A 16,494-nucleotide genomic window follows, 5' to 3' on the forward strand; every position below is an offset into this window, starting at 1 on the left:
CAATACTATTTTTAGGCAAAGACGAAAACCAAGCTTTAGCACGATATCTAAGCAAAAAAGGAAATAGCTTCATTTTAACAACATCATTATCGACATCTCTTTTCTTTTGCATATCACATAAATCAACGAAGCTATTCAGATGAGTAGCGGCGTCTTCACTAGGAAGGCCGGCGAATTGATCTTTCATAACAAGATTCAACAAAGCAGCATTGATTTCAAAAGATTCAGTATTGGCAAGAGGAGCAATCTGAGTGCTAAGGAAATCATTATTATTGGTATTGGTGAAGTCACACAATTTGGTAGTATCTTGAGCCATCGCGACAAACAAGCAAACAAACTAGCACACGAGCAAACAAAGGCAAACGGGCAAAAGAGGCAAATAGAGAGGGAGGATAGAGAGAGAGAGGGCGAATAAAATAGCAAGGGTGAAGTGGGCGAGAGGCAAATAATGTAATGCGAGAGATAGGGATTGTGATGGGTACTTGGTATGTTGAATTTTTGTGTAGACTCCCCGGCAACGGCGCTAGAAATTCTTCTTGCTACCTCTTGAGCTTGCGTTGGATTTCCTCGAAGAGGAAAGGATGATGCACCAGAGTAGCGTAACTATTTCCCTCAGTTTTTGAGAACCAAGGTATCAATCCAGTAGGAGGCCACGCTCAAGTCCCTCGTACCTGCACAAAACGATAGCTACTCGCAACCAACGCGATTAGGGGTTGTCAATCCCTTCACAGTCACTTACGAGAGTGAGATCTGATAGATATAATATTTTTGGTATTTTTGGTATAAAGATGCAAAGTAAAAAGTAAAGGCAAAGTAAAAAAGCAAAGCAAGATTAAAGTGATGGAGGTTGATATGATGAGAATAGACCCGGGGGCCATAGGTTTCACTAGTGGCTTCCCTCAAGAGCATAGGTATTCTACGGTGGGTGAACAAATTACTCTTGAGAAATTGACAGAATTGAGCATAGTTACGAGAATATCTAGGCATGATCATGTATATAGGCATCACGTCCGTGACAAGTATACCGAAACGATTCTGCATCTACTACTATTACTCCACTCATCGACCGCTATCCAGCATGCTTCTAGAGTTTAAGTTAAAAACAGAGGAACGCCTTAAGAAAGATGAGATGATGTAGAGAGATAAATTCATGCAATATGAAATAAACCCCATCTTGTTATCCTCGATGGCAACGGTGCAATACGTGCCTTGCTGCCCCTTCTGTCACTGGGAAAGGACACCGCGAGATCGAACCCAAAGCTAAGCACTTCTCCCATGGCAAGAACTACCAATCTAGTCGGCCAAACCAAATGGATAATTTGAAGAGACTTGCAAAGATAACCAATCATACATAAAAGAATTCAGAGAAGATTCAAATATTATTCATAGATAGACTTGAACATAAACCCACAATTCATTAGTGTCAACAAACACATCGCAAAAACAAGATTACATTGAATAGATCTCCACGAGAGAGGGGGAGAACTTTGTATTGAGATTCAAAGAGAGAGAAGAAGCCATCTAGCTACTAAGTATGGACCCGGAGGTCTGAGGTAAACTACTCATACTTCATCGGAGAGGCTATGATGATGTAGACGCCCTCCGTGATGACGGCCCTCTTTCGGCGGAGTTCCGGAACAGGCCCCAAGATGGGATCTCGTGGATACAGAAAGTTGCGGAGGTGGAATTAGGTTTTTGGCTCCTGTTCTGATCGTTTGGGGGTATGTAGGTATATATAGGAGGAAGGAGTACGTCGGTGGAGCTCCGAGGGGCCCACGAGGCAGGGGGCGCGCCCTAGGAGGGGGCGCCCCCCACCCTCGTGACCGCCTCTTTTGTTGCTTGGAGCAGGGTCCAAGTCTCCTGGATCATGTCCGATGAGAAAATCACGTTCCCGAAGGTTTTATTCCGTTTGGACTCCGTTTGATATTCCGTTTCTTCGAAACACTGAAATAGGCAAAAACAACAATTCTGGGCTGGGCCTCCGGTTAATAGGTTAGTCCCAAAAATAATATAAAAGTGCAAAATAAAGCCCAATATAGTCCAAAATAGTAGATAATATAGCATGGAGCAGTCAAAAATTATAGATACGTTGGAGACGTATCAAGGTGCTCCTTTGGATAAACCAATGCACAATCGCAGTAGTTCTCCCTTTACTACCTTAGCCGATACAGCAGAACGTAAGGTAGCAAGCACAGGAGCCGGGCAACCCAACTTTTGACCAAAGATATGATTCGAAGCCAATGCATATAGTGCTAAATTCTGGGTGCCGAACTATACTGTAAAAGTGTTCGGACTTTTGTTGCCATGTTGTGGGGCGCTATGAAGCCCCTGGAAAATTGGAAAGCACCGAGTGTACGGGTGTTATCTGATAGAATTACCAGAAAGGAAAAGGCAAAAATAAATAAAAAGGAAGAACCAGTGGTAAGCTAGAGCCATGAAAATTTGGGCCGCAAACTGTTTCTATTGTAATTTCATTGGTGCGTTAAAGCGCATTTGTACAAGTAATGCAAGAAGCGGAAAGGCTGTTTACTATGCCTTCACCAAGAGAGAGCTGTGTGTGGGTCCTGAAGATAGGTAAAGGGATCATTAAAGAGACCACCTAAGAGTTTCCCAGTACGTCCATGCTTCTTGTTGTCTTGGTGTTCTTATCCTTTGAAAAGAAACGATGGTCAAGCCGCTAGGAAAGGCCTGTAAAAAAGGAAAAACAAAAGAAAAAAGAGGGAAATAGTGAAAGTATGAGTGTCCGGGGTGGTCGAGCCGTATTGCGGATCACAAGCTGATTATGCCTCCATCCGGGTCCATGGTATTTTTAGTGCGTAATTATGTACGTGTGGTACGACGGCCGCGACTTGGTCAGGATGTGGACGGGGGCCAAATTGCTAGTCGAGCTCCTGACGAGCTGAGTGACGGTGTCCTGGACTAGGGGGTACTCACCACGTCGTCTCCCAATCAGTTGGATTGGGCCGAGGATCCCCATGGCCGTATGCTCATGGTCCAGTTCAGACAGCCGATGTATACACGAGGAAGATTCGACAAGACTTGGTGATCAAGACAAGGACTCCTCTCCACCGGCGTATTCGACTAGGACTCTTGTTATCCTAGGCCTCTGGTACATTATATAAGCCGAGGCCAGGCTAGTCGGTAGATTATTATGATATTAATCATCATACCTGTAGGGTTTTAACCACAACATACAATCTCGAGGTAGATCAACTCTTGTAACCCCTATACTCATCAAAGTCAATCAAGCAAGAAGTAGGGTATTACCTCCATCAAGAGGGCCCGAACCTAGGTAAACATCGTGTCCCCTATCTTCTGTTACCATCGATACTTAGACGCACAGTTCGGGAACCCCTACCTAAGATCTGCCGGTTTTTGACACCGACAATGGTGCTTTCATTGAGAGTTCCGTTGTGTGTTCGGCAAACAATCAATGGCTCGCCCGCAGATCAACTGCGATGTCGGCATCTTCGTCGTCGGCTCGACTGGTCACCTTGGCTCGACCGAAGACCTCGCTCCATCTCCAATCGTCATGTTCGGACGGGGGCATTCATCAACATCAACTCCGATCTGTATCAAGATCCTGGAGGAATCATCCATGGGGCTCAGGGCTCAACGTCAACATAGCCCTCGGGCAACCGTGCTGTTTTTTCAAACAACGAACTTGTATCCGCTGCCACCACCTTCTCGAGCATCGCTTTGATGATTCGTTTGGTGGAATTGTGCAGAATTGAGTCTACATCAACCATGCAAAATTTCGTCGAGTTCCGATGGAGGAATCTCGGGCAATCTACGATATACCGGAACCCTGTCAAATCTGGATGGGTTTAGGGCGTGGTCTCCAGCACCTTGCTCGGATGTCCTTTGGAAGATCCAACCGTTGATCGGCTGCGGAATTCCCATATCTACCATCCCTCAAAATTTCAGCTCGATCCGACCATCCAAACTCTGGGAACCTTTCGATTAGTGCATCACTTTTCAGACTTGTTTTCTGCGCGAATACAGATCCGACCAGAATTCATGTTTCTTTATGAACGTGATACCGGACAACATTTTTAATGGAATTTTCTTCTATGGTATTGTGTGTTGTTTTTAACACGTGCCCATAAAAGTTTAAGCCTTCTTTGAGGCACTCTTCACCATCGCCCTGGTGTCTCACCAGTCCGGTAATATTGCTCCACGTCTGTCGACCTGCGCTAGACATATCGTCGCTTCATCGAGCCGAGCCTAACCTTATCGGATCATTAGCTCGGCAAGCCAAACAAGAGTTTGGCATCACGAAGGATAAATCATCACCAACACCATTGCCCCACGGATTGCACGGGTCAGGTGCACCGACATCGCCGCTCGGTCACTTCATTAATCCGGCATTGACCGTGTCACAAGTTATGACCAGCGTCGGCATGGCCACGATGTTGCTTTTTGAAGCCGATGTCCATCATGCCGAACTGCTTAAACACCTCGGCTGACATGGCAGCTGCTATGTCTCCTTACTGACCCGCTCCGTCATGTCGGCTAGACCGGGGACTTTGCTATTTCTTCATCAACATACTCCGGTAACTTCGGCGTCACCAGCCGACCAGCTTCGTCATGTTAGCTGGATCGGGGACTTTTCCTCAGCGAGCCCACCTTTGCCAGCATCGCCATGCCTTTGCTTTATCGCCCATCAGGCAATGGTTGTGCGGACTGAGTCCCAATTTTGGGAGTAACCTTTTTTCATTTTGCTACAACAGATAAACCAGGTGCTATTAATCCTAGTATTTTTCTTGCTTGGGTTTATTTTTCCCAAGGAATTATTACTCTGCTTTGTTTCATGATCTGTACACAGGTCTATCAAATGGTGGACGCATTAACAATGGTCGCGTGGTGGTTCGGTCAGTTTCCATATACAGTTCGGCGAATGCCGTATCCGGAACTCAGACCGGCCTGTGAAGTCAGGCTTTGTCACGCCTTTACCATGTCACGCCGATGCCATGCATCGACATTGACTTCGGTGCCAGGCCACATCTCTTTCAATAAATTACTTTTGCAAAAAGCAATTATCCTTTTTGGTCCGCACTATTTTATGTGTGTAGGTGATCGACTTCGACTACGTCATGCGGTCACTTTGGCAAGCCGACGTCGTTGTCCCAATCAGCATAAATCGGCTCGCGTGATCACCTTGTTGGTCGAATCACCATACCGACATGTTTTGTTGCCTCGGGGACTTCGGCATCATTGAGAGAGCTCTACCTCATCGAGTGTTCGGCACATGGGCCATCTCTCTTTTGTTATTCACTTTGCTTAAATTATTACTTATGTAGATATTTATTATTATTATTATCTCCAAATTGCACTATTTTTTGTGTAGAGGTAAATCATTTCGGCCGGGCAGCGCTATTACTTTGGCGCACCAATGTGCTGATGCGGGGGTCTGTCGTCACCTTGACGACCTATCGCATCACCTCGGCTGGACCGGGGGCTTCATCATCACTTCATTAACACACGCTGGGGGCTTCGGCGTCACACTGTCGGCTGCTCCGTCGCCGCGGTCAGACTGGGTTTTTTACCTCGCCCATCGACTATGCTGTGTCACCACTTCATCAAGCCGAGCTCTTTACTCAGACATCTCGGGACCGGCTTGGGGGCTGGGATCTCGTCATGCCACAATCTAGGCCCGCGTCATCAACATCGAGCACATTAACCAGCTAAGTCGCTTTCATGCTCAAAAACTTTCAGTTTTAAATTTTGTTCGGTTCGACCAAGCATTATAAGTTTTTGGCAGAAAGTTGTTTGTGACAAAATTCCTTGTCAAACCTTTGTTTGTGGCACACAAATTCAAATACCACGTTTACTTGGGGGCTTCCTTCATGAAGCCTTTCCTCTTGCATATGATTATACTTGTATGGCTTCGTTCCTTGTTCGTGTATTATGCCACAATATGCACCATGTTGACTTAAGTGTTTCGCAAGCTGGGTTGCCTGGCTCTTATGCTTACCCCTATGTTCCCTATTGTTCAGCTAGGCAGTAAAGGGAGCACCTCTGCGATTGTTACTACCGGGTCATCCGAGTTAGTACCTCAGACTGGGTGAAGCCGAAAGCTAGCGCTCTTATTGTTTTCAATAATGGTCAGCACACAACGGAACTCATGAGTACAAAATATCTGTTGCACAAGTCTCATAGTAACAATGAGCAACCGAAGAAAGGTATCGGTGGAGGTACTATTTTCTTCGAAGATGCTTCTTACACTTTGTCAATAATATAGCATAAGTTCCCTGAGCGTGCTTTGTCTGTTACAGCCTTATGGCCTGATTGCCTGGTTATCGGAAACACCGTCGATGCTTTCGAGAAGTGGACTACATGACACTTTTTGGTCCTTGACCGAAGAGGGATAAGCCAACGGTCAGTTAAGACGCGTTTAAAGTTCGTGTGAACACAGATATGATATAAGTTCTTGGGTACATACAATCATTATACATAAAATTCTTTTACACAAGTCACTTGGGGGCTCTTAAAATTTATGAGTTGTTTTATAGTAAATGTGTTTTCTTCTTGGTCACTGCAAAGTCTTTTCCTAGCACTCCTTTTTCGACTCAAGTGTATGGTCAATAGCCGGATAGCTTGTCTTCTCTCTAAAAGTCGCTGGAGTTTAATTTGCTAAACTGACCTCGGAGAAGTACTCCACCTTTGGGATAATGAGCTTGAAGCCGTAGGCTGACTGAGTGAAGTCTTGAGATCGGGTGTGTCATGTTAAAGCACGACATAAGCACAATTTTTTTTTTCAATTTTCGGATTAGCACCGAACACTTGATCTAGTTCGGACGTCAAGTTTTTACTGAAGTTTTTTGGTCTTCCAAGCCTACGGCACTTTTAAAACTATTTGTGTGTTTTCAGCATAAGTCTCGCAGTGCAACGCCGGACATCGTTAGAGATTCGGCAAAAACATTCTTGGATATTTCTATATATGCATTGGTTTCAAATTGTGTCTTCGGTCAAATAGTTGGGTTGCCCGGCTCCTGTGCTTGCCTCCTACGTTCCGCTTTATTCGGCTAGGTGTGCAAAGGGAGAACCACTGCGATTGTGCTTCCAGCTCGCATGGTTAAGCGCCTCAGTGGAGAAAGCCAAAACTGACTGTCACAATAAGCGTAAACTGGTCAGCGATCCGATGACTATGTTAAATGACAGGCCGTTCATAACATTGGGCGAAGTGTTTACGGCTTGACCTCGGCCGTCGCGGAACACTAATCGGGGGCTCGTAGCCATCTTCCTCAGTTTAAAGCTCCTATGACTAAGTGAAAGTTATAAAGCCCACATATCCGATTGCCTCGTTTCCGCTAACACAACCGCCTTCGGGCACCGAGACGTCGGCTAAGGGTTGTCTTGTTATTGCGGAGACACCCTGCGTAATATCTACAAAGGGGTAGAAGCCGACGATGTGCCACTTTCAACCGATAAACGGTTGCAACGGAGTCAAAATAACCATATCATCGTCATTTGTATTTAATATACAAGGGCTGCCTTCGGTAATCATCGTTATAAAGCCATAAATATGCATCAATTTGACTTAAGATTTTTGCCAAGCTGGGTTGTTGGCTCCTACGCTTACCCCTACATTCCCGATTGTTCGGCTAGGCAGTAAAGGGAGCACCTTTGTGATTGTTACTACCAGGTCATCCGAGTTAGTACCTCAGACTGGGTGAAGCCGAAAGCTAGCGATCTTAACGTATCACATTGGTCGGCAACGACGGAAGTGAAAATTTTGGTTCATTAATACCATAGAGTTCGGGAACTTTCCCCGAACTAAATCATCAATATTTTCCTCCCACATTGATCGGAGGTGAGGTTTCATGATCATGATAAGCATGACGACCCAAAGAAAGGAACCGATAGCGGGACTATTTTCCTTGGAAGATGTTTCTTAATATAACATATCTCTCCGCGTACCTTTGTTTATCAAACCTTATGACCGGATTGCCTTGTTTGTCGTAAATCTTTGCTCTCATGAAGGCTTTATAAAGAAGGACAAACACTCATCGGCTGCTGGCCGAGGAGGCGGAAGCCGATGGTCGGTCAACAAAGTTTTGTACAATGCGGAGCCGAGCATTAATGATGTAAAGTACTTGGATACGTAGAATCATTACACATAATTTGTGGTTTTACTATGGATATCGATCCTTAATTTGGCCACCCGTGCCCACATTAAGGCTCTGGGGCTACTGGGCTTCGGGCTTATCATGCACTAATGTTAAAAGGGGCATATCGATCCCCTGATCTGGTGTCGCCACCCGACCAGTGTCTCGGGGGCTACTACATTGACAATCCAATGCAGAAAATTTAAAGTGCAATATAGCTTTCGAGGTGATTATGATCCGCAGGTTGGTCAGCCGCACCCAACCTGAGTCTCGAGGAATTTGCACACCCCTTTTTGTGTCCAGAAGTATTATGCCGAGCTAGGAGTATATCCTCAGGCTGATTTTGTGAATCAACCTGAGTCTCAGGGGCTACTGGGATCAGCGGTCTTATGTCATCCTTCAGGTGCATCTCGGGTTTTAGACCGATACACACCTTGAGGGCTACTGGCTATATATCTCGGCACAGAATAAATTGCACCAATCAGAAATATTGACAAAAAATCAGCCCGCATTCGGGGTGGTGCACCACCTCGGAAGCAGTCCAGCATAAAGCTCGGGCGCTAGTGGCTGGCTCCATAGAGGGCATTTCCGGCATTAAGCTCGGCTAAACTTCTTCAACTTTTTTGAACCAAGGTGATTTATGACACCTCGGATATAGTCCGGCGTTGGAGCTCGGATACAGTCCGGCGTTGGAGCTTGGACATAGTCCGATGTTGGAGCTCGGATACGTTCCCGCGTTGGAGCTCGGATGTAAGAGGACACTGCCGCCTGGGAACAACTTCAAACCCGAGGTGTGGCATAAAAATAACAAGGGATTGCTAAAGGCCAAGAACTTAAAGGGGCTCTTGGGATACCCGACGTGTAAACTCTTCGGATTTACTTCAGCGATCCTCAAGATCGAAGATGGGAAGATTTGTTGAACCAGTTTTCAAGACCAACGACCGAAGATGAAGAACAGTTCGGAAGAAATGAGGAGCGTCCCCTACTTGAAGAGCGGTTCAGGGGGCTACTGACGGTGTCCTGGACTAGGCAGTACTCACCACGTCGTCTCCCAATCAGTTGTATTGGGCCGAGGACCCCCATGGTCGTATGCTCATGGGCCAGTTCGGACAGCCGATGTATACACAAGGAAGATTGCACAAGACTTGGTGATCAAGACAAGGACTCCTCTCCACCGGCGTATTAGACTAGGACTCTTGTTATCCTAGGACTCTGGTACATTATATAAGCCGAGGCCAGGCTAGTCGGTAGATTATTATGATATTACTCATCATACCAGTAGGGTTTAGACCACAACATACGATCTCGAGGTAGATCAACTCTTGTAACCCCTATACTCATCAAAGTCAATCAAGCAGGAAGTAGGGTATTACCTCCATCAAGAGTGCCCGAACCTAGGTAAACATCGTGTCCCCTGTCTCTTGTTACCATCGATCCATAGACGCACAGTTCGGGACCCCCTACCCGAGATCTGCCGGTTTTGACACCGACCGAGTTGTCCTTCTGCGGAATGGTTCCGGCTCTCTTGACAGTGTTCGTGGGGTCGGCCACCGAATTGAGGTTCTACTTGACAAGGCCGCCATGTACCTCTTCCACTAAGGCAGTGGTGCGCTCCTCGGTGCGAAGGGAGCATTTCGTATTTACATCGACTGTTATGATGCCACGCGGTCTGGGCATCTTAAGCTTGAGATAAGCGTAGTGTGGCAACACATTGAATCGAGCAAATGCGGTTCATCCGAGCAGTGCGTTTTAGCCACTGCGAAAGGGGACGACATCGAAGATTAACTCCTCACTTCGGAATTTGTCCGGAGACCCGAAGACAAACTCTAGTGTGATTGAGCCCGTGCAGCGGGCCTCTACACCCGGTATGACTCCTTTAAAGGTAGTCTTTTTGGGCTTGATTCGCGATGGGTTAATGCCCATTTTGCGCATTGTATCCTGATACAGCTAGTTGAGGCTACTGCCACCGTCCATCAGGACTCGCGTCAGCTGGAACCCATCAATTATTGGGTCCAGGACCAGTGCAGCTGAACCGCCATGATGTATACTGATCGGATGATCCCGACGATCAAAAGTGATCGGGCATGACGACCATGGATTAAATTTTGGGGTGAATGGCTCTATCGCGTAGACATCCCTGAGCGCGCGCTTGTGCTCCCTCTTGGGGATGTGGGTAGTGTATATCATGTTTACCATTTTGACCTGAGGAGGGAACTTCTTCTGTCCCCCTGTGTTCGGCGGCCGGGGCTCCTCATCATCGTCTTCGCTTTGCGATCCCTTGTCCTTGTTTCCGGCATTTAGCTTGCCGGCCTGTTTAAAAACCCAACAATCTCTATTGGTATGATTGGGTGGTTTGTCTGGGGTGCCATGAATCTAGCACGGAGGATCGAGTATGCGGTCCAGCCTAGATGGGCCCAAATTGTTCTTTTTGAACGGCTTCTTCCGCTGACCAGACTTAGAGCCACTGAATCCGGCATTGACCGCCTTATCCTCGGTGTTGTCATTGTTATTTCGATGTTTGTACCTGTTGCGTCCAGACTTGTCGTTGCTATTTTTAGCTTCAGGGGTGCCGGCGTCGCTTGCATTGTTTTTGCTACGGGCCAGCCAACTATCCTCGCCCGCGCAAAAGTGGGTCATGAGTTCCTTGAGCACCGCCATGGATTTTGGCTTCTCTTGGCCTAGGTGGCAGGCGAGCTATTTGTCATGGATGCTGTGTTTAAAGGCCGCTAGGGCTTCGGCATCTGGACAGTCGACTATCTGGTTCTTTCTAGTTAGGAACCTGGTCCAGAATTTCCAGGCGGACTCTCCGGGCTGTTGAACTATATGGCTTAAGTCATCGACGTCCGGAGGTCGAACGTATGTACCTTGGAAGTTATCAAGGAAGGCTTCTTCCAAGTCCTCCTAGCTGCCGATGGAGTTTTCAGGCAGGCTGCTCAACCAGGGTCGTGCTGGTCCTTTGAGTTTTAGGGGGAGGCATTTAATGGCATGAAGGTCATCGTCGCGGGCCATATGAATGTGGAGAATGAAGTCTTCAATCCGTAACGCAAGGTCTGTGGTGCCATCATATGATTCTATATTCACAGGTTTGAACCCTTCTGGGAATTCATATTCCACGACTTCATCGATGAAGGAGTGAGGGTGTGCGGCGCCTCTATATCGGGCCGTATCGCGACATAGCTCTGATGGGGTTCATCTGTGGCTTCCAGCCCACGCATGACTAGGTTTGTAACATCCGAACAGATGGCCGTTGTCGCGTGTCGGGGCACGTCCTCGCGATCCATAGATCGATCTGGTATGTCCTGCTTTATTGTTCAGGTCCTGGCGAAGGTCATATGTACGACCATGAGCTAATTTACCTCTGCCTTTGTGATGAGGCGGGATGGGCTAGTGTTCGGCTTCAGTTGCTGCTTTGTCCCGGCCACGAGGTGGTCGGTCAGCCGCATTGCGCGATGGTAGTATGTGTTCCTGCACCTCGTCGGCGAACTGAGGTAGTAATTTGTGCTTCGGGTAGCTTTTGGCCGGGCGCTTGAGGCCGTATTCTTCGGCTCGTAGGACGTCAGTCTATTTATCGTTTAGCAGATCTTGGTCAGCTTGAAGTTGCTGCTGCTTCTTTTTTAGGCTCCTTGCAGTGGCTATTACCTCGCGCTTGAAGCACTCCTGCTCAAGAGGTTCCCCCGGCACGATGAAATCCTCGGTGCCGAGGCAGGGCTAACCTGTCCATCTTCCCGTCCATCCTGTTCGGTAGCTGCGTCAATGGTGTCTTCGTTGTCTTCGGCAACTTCCGGAGTGTTATCTTCTCCTATGCCGGTGTTGCTATCTTTACTGCAGCGTGACTTAGAGTGGCACCGCTGATGCCAGCCTTTCAATTGTATCTCAGGAGGTTTATCCTCAACTGGATCTTCTTTGTCATCGCTGCTGTTCTCCTTTGGTGCATCAACAATGTACACATCGTACGAGGAAGTGGCCGTCCAACGTTCGGTGAACGGCGGGTCCTGGGCCTCTTCTTCTCCGGCATCGTCGTCCATACCGTCGATGTCATTGGAGCCATAATCGAGCATGTCAGTTAAGTCTTCGACAGTGGTTATAAAGTGGGTGGCGGGTGGGGAGCGAAATTCCCTATCATCAGCTTCTAGTTCGAACCAGATATAGTTCGGTTGTGAATCCCCCGCTAAGGATAGATTTTTTAATGAATTTAGCACATGGCCCAAGGGTGTGTGCCGGAAGATGTCCGCGACGCTGAATTCGGTGATTGATAACCGATCGTGCTCGACATGCGCGGACACGCATAGTTCGGAACTTACAATCGGAAATGAGTCCGTAGCTCTGAAGATAGTGATGTTACTTGAGGTTAAGTCTGTGTGTGGCTCCAACGCCGTGGAGTCTGCGGCCTCCGTGGCGAGGTTGAGCATCCTGTCCTCGGATGGTGTGACCTGCTCCGAATCTGAGGCCAGAGCAGCTACAGGTGCAATTTCCTGGGTATGGCCCGATGACATATCTAAGTCATGTTCATCGAGGTGACAGGGAGCGATTGTCGTGGTATCAAATCAGTCGAAGATCAAGTCTCCGCGGATATCCGTGTCGTAGTTCAAGCTCCCGAATATGACCTGACGACCAGTGGCATAGCTGTCAATCTTCTCTAGATGGCCAAGCGAGTTGGCCCACAGTGCGAAGCCGCCGAACACGAAGATCTGTCCGGGGAGGAAGACCTCCCCTTGGACAGCATCATTGTCGATGATTGAAGGAGCCATCAAACCTTTTGAGGATGGCATAGTGGAACTCTCAATGAAAGCACCAATGTCGGTGTCAAAACCGGCGGATCTCGGGTAGGGGGTCCCGAACTGTGTGTCTAGGATCGATGGTAACAAGAGACGGGGGACACAATGTTTTACCCAGATTCGGGCCCTCTCTATGGAGGTTATACCCTACGTCCTACTTGATTGATCTTGACGAATATGAGTATTACAAGAGTTGATCTACCACGAGATCATAATGACTAAACCCTAAAAGTCCGGCCTGGCTATGATTATGAGGATTCGGGCTATCTACGGACCTAGCCCTCCGGTTTATATAGACACGGGAGGGGTCTAGGGTTACACAAGGTCGGTTACACAGAAAGGAATCTTCATAGTTGGTCGCCAAGCTTGCCTTCCACGCCAAGGAGAGTCCTATCCAGACACGGGTGGAGTCTTCGGTCTTTGTATCCTTACGGCCCATCAGTCCGACCCATATCCAATAGATCAGACACCCTAGGACCCCCTAGTCCAGGACTCCCTCAGCGACCTCTAGTATTCCGGAACTAAAACGATAAACACTATGACAAAAATACCTTGGAGCTCAACTCCCCTGGACACTGCCACAACGCCAAAATGCCAGGAGGCACCAAGACAGAATTCCCGTCACAATGATATCGGACCGATTGCACAATACCCGCGTGATCCTTAAAAAAATTGAGTGAAAATAGGGGAGTGAAGTCAAAACATCTACATTAGGAGTCCTCACCAGAGCGACGAAGGGGCTGAGGAGTAAAAAGATTCCTATTCTTCGATATAGCTAGACTCAAAATATTTTTTTCTAGCCTCGACAACGACAGCAGTTCGATCAATCAAGGGGGCTCCTGTGGTCGGTAAGGCTCTTATACCAACTTGTAGCACCCAAGATGCGATTCCATCCAATCACATGATGAATTCATGATTGCGGCACGATCGCATTTCGAGCGCATAGCAAGGTGGTTATCATTACAACATACCATGTACTGAATAGATGAGAATACAAAATAAATGCTTACACTCGCCACAAGCCACAACATGAATAGATGAATACATCAATACATAGCAATCATCATACAGAAGAGCAGAATCCGACTACAGATGAAATCAAACAAAAAAGAAGAATGACATCCACCCTGCTAATCCCAGGCTCCCTGACCTAGAACTTATCCCTTGATCGATGAAGAAGCAGAAGAACTCCAAAAGCAATCAAGCATCGCTCTCACCTCAAAGGATCGCATTACTTATACCTGCACCTATTGTTGTAGTAATCTGTGAGCCACAAGGACTCAGCAATCCCATTACCATGGGTATCAAGACTAGCCAATCTTAATGGGTATGGAATGGATAAGTGGTGAGGTTGCAGCAAGTGATTAAGCATTGTGTGGTGGCTAACTTACGAGTACAAGAGTAAGATGAGAAACTACGCAAAAGGTCGCCAACTAGTAATGATCAATAAGTGATCCTGAACTACTTACGTTCAAACACAACCCCACCGTGTTCTATTCTCGAACTTACTCGAAAAGAGACAGTCATGGTTACGCACGTGGTTGGGTATTTTAATTGAGTTTAGTTCAAGTCCACTACAACCGGATATTAACAAATCCCCATTTGCCACATAACCGTGGGAACGACTCTCGAATGTTTAAACCCTGCAGTGGTGTCCCAACTTAGCCCATGACAAGCTCACGATCCACGGAGACAATCCTCCATCTCGGGACCATCCGATCAGGCTCGGAATCCCGGTGCACAAGACATTTCGACAATGGTAAAACAAAACCAGCAAGACCTCTCGACGTACCGACACCCTAATAGTAGCCGTGTGTACCTCGTCTCAGGACACGATCTGATGGGTCAAGCTACGAGTATAACATGTCCTCGAGTTTCCTCGTGGTGGCCCCATAGGTTGCCCGGTTTGCACCAACACTCATGAGGAGCACTGGCCCGTGGTTGTTAATTAAGTCCTCAGGTGCTAGCCGGTCCCTATGCAAGTTTTAGTTCTTATTAGGCAAGTTGTAAAACCAATGTTGGACCTTGCTAGAAGAGTTTTATTCAAAGAGAACTATCAAGAGGGTCCCAAAAACCCTCATCGTGTTAGGGCGCAAAATCAAGGAACATAGCACCCGTATGACAGGTACTAGGGAGGCAAGAGTGTAACAAAACACTAGGAAAAAGGCCAAGCCTTCCACCCTTTACCAAGTGTATAGATACATTAATTAAATAAGAGATATTGTGGTATCTCATGATATCCATGTCCCAACATGGAACAACTTGCAACTGCACCTACAATTAGAAATGCTATAAGAGGGGCTGAGCAAAGTGGTAACATAGCCAAACAACAGTTTGCTAGGATGGTGAAAAAGGCTAGAGGCTGTTGCATGGCATATTGGGAGGCTTGATAAATAGGTGGTAGGTAGCGCGACATAGCGACAACATCGGGATAACTAGTATAGCAAAGATAGTAGTGAGATCCTAGATGACGGTCATCTTGCCTGAAATCCCTCTAGGAAGAAGACCGAATCCATGAAGACGACGGACGGGCGTAGACGAACCAAGCGTAGTCGAATGAATCCTCACAGTCGCAACATAACTGAAACTATCGAGAAGAAGAAACACTAGAAAGAAGCAAATAACATGGTAAACCAACAAGCATAAACATGGCATGATGAAAAACCAAGTATGATGCATGTCCGGTTTAATGAGGCATGGCATGGCAAAGTGCAACAAACAATACTACAAATTAAGTGGAGCTCAATATGCAACAAGTTGCATATTGACGAAACACCACATTCAATTATTTAGTTCACTCTTGGTTATGCTACACAACAATATTAAATGTTATTAAACATGGCTAGAGGTGAAGCATAATAAAACTACCTATCTAGGCAAGTTTAAATGTGGCCCGAGGAGCGGGAAACGGTGAAGCCACATCAGATCCAGGCGATGGAGGTGGCCGACAGTGGCACTAGAGGTGGAAATGAGCACCGGCTCGATGCGGCAGCAGACGAAGTGAAGCAGGGGTCCAGTGGGTGAGACAGAGGCAGCGAGGAGAGTTGAGGCGGCCCACGATGTTCTTGGGCTTGGTGGTCCAGTGCTTGCAAGAGAAACACAACGACGATGCAATAAGAGGCAACAGCAGGAGAAAAATAATGAGAGATGGAGAGGAGATGCTGAGGAGGACCTGCGAGTCGGAGTGGCTCGATGGCGGGGTGCCAACAGGGAGGCGCACGGGACGTCCTGATGGTCGAGGTCGCTAGCGACGTGGTCGCCAAAGGGCACGGCCTACGGAGTCGGGACATGAGGTGGATGAGGACGCGACAGCAGCGAGCTTGAAGATGACAACGGGGAGGCAGCAGTAGGAGGTCCTGGAGTTGCCACAGTGAAGGCCACGGGCATGATGAGGGGATTGAGCCCCTGGCTCTCCAGGAGGGGCTACGCTGCGGGAGATGGGGATTGGCTTGAGGGGAGCTGTTGGTTGGGTGGAGGAGGAAAGCGAGGAGAAGGGCTGGTGCTGGTGTCAGCGTTCTGGGACCGGGGGTGCCCCGACTTGCCTGCCTGCGGCCCAACGCGTGGCTCCACCAATGGCCTAGTACGACCCAGCTTCAGCAACAACCACC

Source organism: Triticum urartu, chromosome 1 (genome assembly GCF_003073215.2).
Source record: "Triticum urartu cultivar G1812 chromosome 1, Tu2.1, whole genome shotgun sequence".
NCBI classification, from domain to species: domain Eukaryota; kingdom Viridiplantae; phylum Streptophyta; class Magnoliopsida; order Poales; family Poaceae; genus Triticum; species Triticum urartu.